Source organism: Tupaia chinensis, unplaced genomic scaffold (assembly GCF_000334495.1).
Source record: "Tupaia chinensis unplaced genomic scaffold, TupChi_1.0 Scaffold000023_1, whole genome shotgun sequence".
NCBI lineage: Eukaryota > Metazoa > Chordata > Mammalia > Scandentia > Tupaiidae > Tupaia > Tupaia belangeri.
The window spans coordinates 799,125-804,799 of record NW_006159453.1 but is presented as its reverse complement, the minus strand read 5'-3'; positions in this window follow the sequence as shown (position 1 = coordinate 804,799).

Here is a 5,675-nt window from a genome sequence, read left to right as displayed (position 1 = left end):
GGCATGTGTACGTATGTGCCCAAAATCCCAAGAGGAGAATGGAGAAGGGACTGCAGCATGGCCATCCCCCATTGGGTGGTGATTTCTCACTTTCCCTCTCAGTCTCTCTCTGGAGAGTATACATGCCCTATAGCAAAAACCTTAAAAGAAAGAAAGAAAGAAAGAAAGAAAGAAAGAAAGAAAGAAAGAAAGAAAGAAAGAAAGAAAGAAAGAAAGAAAGAGAGAAAAGAAAAGAAAAGAAAGAAAAGAAAGAAAGAAAAAGTTTATTTTTAGAAAAGAAAAATAAAACAGTTGAGTTTTGGAGCTAGCAGGTGATGTGGTAGGTAAGGTACTGGACTCCCACATGGCTCATCATGGGTCAAGTCCCATATGTGGAGGCTTGAAAATCATGTCAGCACATGTGCATGCATGCCCACAATCTTGAGAGGAGAATGGAGGAGAGAGGACTGCGGCATGGCCATCCCCTAGGAGGGTGATTTCTCGCTTTCCCTCTCTCTGTCTGTCCCTGGAGAATGCACATGCCCTATGGCAAAAATCTAAGAAAAGAAAAGAAAAAAGAAAAGAAAAGAAAAGAAAAGAAAAGAAAAGAAAAGAAAAGAAAAGAAAAAAAGTTGAGTTTTTGGCAGTGTTTCTACTGTTCTGGTAAGAACCAAATAATGTGCACGTATAAGCTTATGATTTACTAATAGTCTATTTTTGATTATTGTGAATGAATTAAATGCTCTTCTAGTTGTACAATACAATGGTGGTCATTACAATTTTTGCTGATTTTTTTAATTGCCAGAAGGTGCATATACTCATGAGAGAGAGAGAGAGAAACAGAGAAACTCTCCCTCCTCCGCCCCGCCAGAGTGAGGCATTGTCACACCACAAGCTCTTCTTCATTTCTCCACCCCATCAGGATTTGGAGCACACATGTGCCTGGCATAGTTTTCAAGCCTCGAGGGGTGAGACTTAAACTGCAGTCAGCCATGTGCAAACAGCTCTCTACACAGCACGTAATGACTATGCTATGAGGCTGGCCCTATGCTAGTAAATTTAAATTTAAAAAATGGTAAATTATTAAGTAGCTAATAAAAAAATCATTGTAATCCTTTACATTTTAGCTTTTTTTAGCAGCTTTATGGAGGTACAGTTTATATAGCTTATAACTTACCCACTAAGGTACAAAATGCAATGGTTTTTCACGATAGGTGTGTTCACAGATAGGTGCGACCATCATCACAGTCAATTTTGGAATATTTTCATCACTTCAGAAAGAAACCGTATAAACTTCAGCTATTGGTCCCCTTACCTCTAAAATTCCTCTTCCCCACCCAGCCCTAGGCAGTCAGCCAACTGCTTTTCATCTTTGTAGAACTCCCTGTTCTGGATATTTTATGGGTGGGATCATATAACTTGTGGTCTTCTGTGATTGACTTCTTTCACTTAGCATCATGTTTTTGAGATTTACTCATGTAGTAGCATGTGTCAGTACTTCATTCTTTATGGCTAGATAGTATTTCTTGTTTTTAAGAACAATTATTTCATTTTTATTTATTATTATTTTTAGAGAATTATTTTATTTAACTTTATTTATTTATTTTAATTTGACCAGAGAGGGCCTGAGTGAGAGAGAGCGGGAGAAAAAGGGAAAGTGAGAAAGAAAGCAAGCAGCTGAGTCCGGGACTTGAACTGCAGTTAGCCATGTGGGAGTCCACATGAGAGTCCAGCACCATTAACTACCATGCCACCTGCCGGCCCCTTCTTTCTTTCTCTCTTTCTTTCTCTCTCTCTTTCTCTCCCTCTTTCTTTCTTCCTTTCTTTCTTTTCTTTTCTTTCTTTCTGAGATATTTGCTATAGGGTGTGTGTGCTCACCAGAGAGACGGAGGAAGACAGAGACAGAAAGCAAGAACTCAGGAGGAAGGCCATGCTGCAATCTCTTCTCCTCCAGTTTCTTAGGATCTTGGGCACACATGCACATGTGCTCCACGTGAGTTTTAAGCCGCTGGGTCCAGGTTTGAACCATGGTCAACTCTGTGGGAGTTCGATAATGTAACCATTATACTATCTATTGTTCTTTATTAATTTTTAAAAATTCACTAGAGAGAAACAGAGAGAGAAAGAAAGTGAAAAAGCAAGCCACCAGGTCCAGGATTGAAATTGAAGTTGTCTATGTGGGAGTCCAGCACCTTAACCACTGTGCCACCTGCTGGTCCCAATAATATGTCATTAAGTGGATACACTACATCTTTTCTTTCTTCTTTCTTTCTTTCTCTCTTTCTTTCTCTCCCTTCCTTCCTTCCGTCCTTCCTTCCTTTTCTTTTCTTTTCTTTCCTTTCCTTTCCTTTCCTTTCCTTTCCTTTCCTTTCCTTTCCTTTCCTTTCCTTTCCTTTCCTTTCCTTTCCTTTCCTTTCCTTTCCTTTCCTTTCCTTTCCTTTCCTTTCCTTTCCTTTCCTTTCCTTTTCTTTCCTTTTCTTTTCTTCCTTCCTTCCTTCCTTCTTTTCTGTCTTTTTTTTAAGAAGTTTTTGCCGTAGAGTGCATGTGCTCACCTGAGAGAGAGATACAGAAAAGGTTTTTGATATAGGGCATGTGCACTTGCCTGAGAAAGAGAGACAGTGACAGGGAAAGTGAGAAATCACTCCCAGGAGGGATGGCCACACCACAGTCCCTTCTCCTCCTAGTACTCTGGGCATACACACACATGCATGTGATTTTTTAAGTCACTAGGCCCAGGACTAGAATCACGGTTGACCATGTGAAAGTCCAGCCCCTTAACCACCTCATTGCCTTCTGGTCCCACGCCACATCACTTTTTATCTATTTGTCAGTTGATGGACATTGGAGTTGTTTCCACTTTTTGAATGTTACGAATAATGCTACTACTATAAACATTATATTTTAATAGTTTAATGTCATTTTCCTTGAGTTTTTTTTAAATTTTATTTTTCATTGATAAATAATAATGTAGATATTTATGGAATGCAATATGATATATTTTAAAAATTGTTTTATTTATTTATTATGATTCTTCAACTTCCAAAAAAAGATAGAGAAAGAGAGAGGGAGAGTAAGAAGGCAAGCTGCCAGGTCCAGGACTTGAACCACGGTTGGCCATGTGGGAGTCCAGCGTCTTTTTTTTTTTTGGAGAGGTTTTCACTATAGGGCACGTGCGCTCACCAGACAGACAGAGAGACAGAAAGCGAGAAATCACTCCCCAGGGGGGATAGCCACGCCGCAATCCCTTCTCCTCCATTCTCCTCTCGGGATCTTGGGCACGCACGCACACGGGCCCAGCGTGAGTTTAAGCCACTGGGTCCGGGACGCGAACAGCGGTCAACTACGTGGGAGTCCAGCGACATAGCCATTACACTAACTGCTGTTCCCAAGGGAGCCCAGCATCTTAACTACCACGCCACCTGCTGGCCCTGCAATATGATATTTTGATACATGTCTACATTGTGATCCTCTTTTTTAAAAAAAAAAAAAAAAACAAGGGACCTTATATTCTCATTTTGTCTCACTGGGCTCTGCAAGTTGCCAGTTCTAGCTTCAATTCATTTAATTAAAGAAAATATGTTAGGTATTTAGGTGTTGGGCCAGCAGGTTAAGACAATGGGTCCCACATGGCTGACTCCACAATTTGAATCTCGGACCTGGTGGCCTGAGAAACATGCTGGGCACGTGTGTGTACATGCCCAAAAGCCTAAGAAGAAAATGGAGAAGGGACTGCAGTGTGGCCATTCCCTCTGGGGGGTGATTCCTCATTTTCCCTCTCCCTGTCTCTCTCTGGTGAATGCACATGTCCTGTAGCAAAAAAGCTTTGGAAAGAAATATGTGGGGCTAGCAGATGGCCTGGTAGTTAAGGCGCTGGACTCCCAAAGAGCTAGCCACGGTTTGAATCCCAGATCCAGCAGCTTGGTTTCTCATTCTCTTTCTCTCTCTCTGGTGAGTATGCATTGCCCTGTAGCAAATTAAAAATAGTAATAGTAAAATAAAATAATTCTTTTGGTGCGGGCAGGTGGCGTGGTGGTTAAAGTCACTAGATTCCCACATGACAAACCTCAGTTTGAGTCCCAGACCTAGCGGCTTGCTTTCTTGCTTTCCTTTTTCTCTCTCTATGGTCAAATTAAAAAATAATAATAACAAATAGAATTAAATAAATACATAAACCTTAAAAAATATAAGGTGTCTACCTGCCCAAAGTATTAAATGCAAAAATTATGAAGATAGTTCCTACTGTTTAATGGTCTATGTGTGGTAAGCAAGTGGAAATCAAATGCATGTCTTACTGGGATCATTAATTTTGAAGAGATTAAAATATTAAAAATGTACTTAGCACTAAAACACTTCATTCCCAGAGTACAGTCAGACCTCGACAGGGAGTTGTCTATGGAGGACTGTGCTCCAATTCTGAGATCAGCATGGACGAATTTCACTAAAATACTGACTCCCTGAGGGCCGATGAATGTCAGTCTGAAATAAGCAGGAAAACAGCAGACATGCTGACAAGGACCAGGGAAAACCAGCCTCAGACACTGCCAGGTACCTCTGTCCACCGAACACAGAGGAGAAATGATTTGCTTTTTGGTGAAAGCCATTATGTGACTTTATTTCATTTTGTCTTTCTGGCTAATGTTTGCCATTAACATAAATCATAGTTGACTTGTGAATGGTCCAGATAAAAAGAAGACTAAGACATTAGTCTGAATTAAAAGTACCTCTATGACTTAAGAATGAGGACAAGCCTGAAGGGTTTAATATTTCAGAATTAGATAGAGTGAATGGCGACTGAGGAAGGATGGTCTCCAGGATACTCTGGAGTATGAATACTAGATTCCCTGCCATTACAGAAGCAGAAAAGAAAAAAAAAAAAAAAAAAAAAGAAATCTCATGAGAAAGAAACAAATAGCAAACAATCTATACTGTGTTTTGTTTTGTTTTTAATTTTCTGTGGGTAATTTGCAGACTAATTATAAGAGAAAGCTTTGGCCAAAAAAATAGTCCTTTGTTTTCAAAGAGCTTAGACTAAAAAATCCTGACTAAGTCAATATTTAAATAACTCCCAGTATGAACAAGCAAAACATGGAAATATGAACAAAGGAAGCACAGAGGAAAGTCTTTCTAACTTGGGCACTACTGGGACTAAAGTTTAGAACATTTGAACTGGGTTTTGGTAGATGAGGATGAGATCACTACATGAACAAGGAAAGGAAACGTATTATAGCAGAGGGAACAGCACGGCAGAAGACCCAGGCTATGGAAGAGCATGTTTGGTTTGGGGAATGCGACTGGAGTGTAGAACAGAGTGGGGCTGGGGCCAGCAGGTGGCATGGTGGTTTAAAGTGTTGGACTCCCACATGGCCTACTGCAGTTTGTGTCCCGGACCTGGTGGCTTCCTTTCTCATTTTCTCTCTCTTTCTCTCCCTGTCCCTCTTTGGTCAAATTAAAATAAATGAATAAATGAATAAATAAATAAAGTTAAATAAAATAATTATTTTTAAAAATATTTATTTATTTGGAGAGGTTTTTGTTATAGGGCACATGAGCTCGCCAGAAAGACAGAGACAGAGAGACAGAAAGCAAGAAATCACCCCCCAGGGGGAATGGCTATGCTGCAATCCCTTCTCCTCCATTGTCCTCTCAGGATCTTGGGCACACATGCACACACACCCGGCGTGAGTTTAAGCCACCGG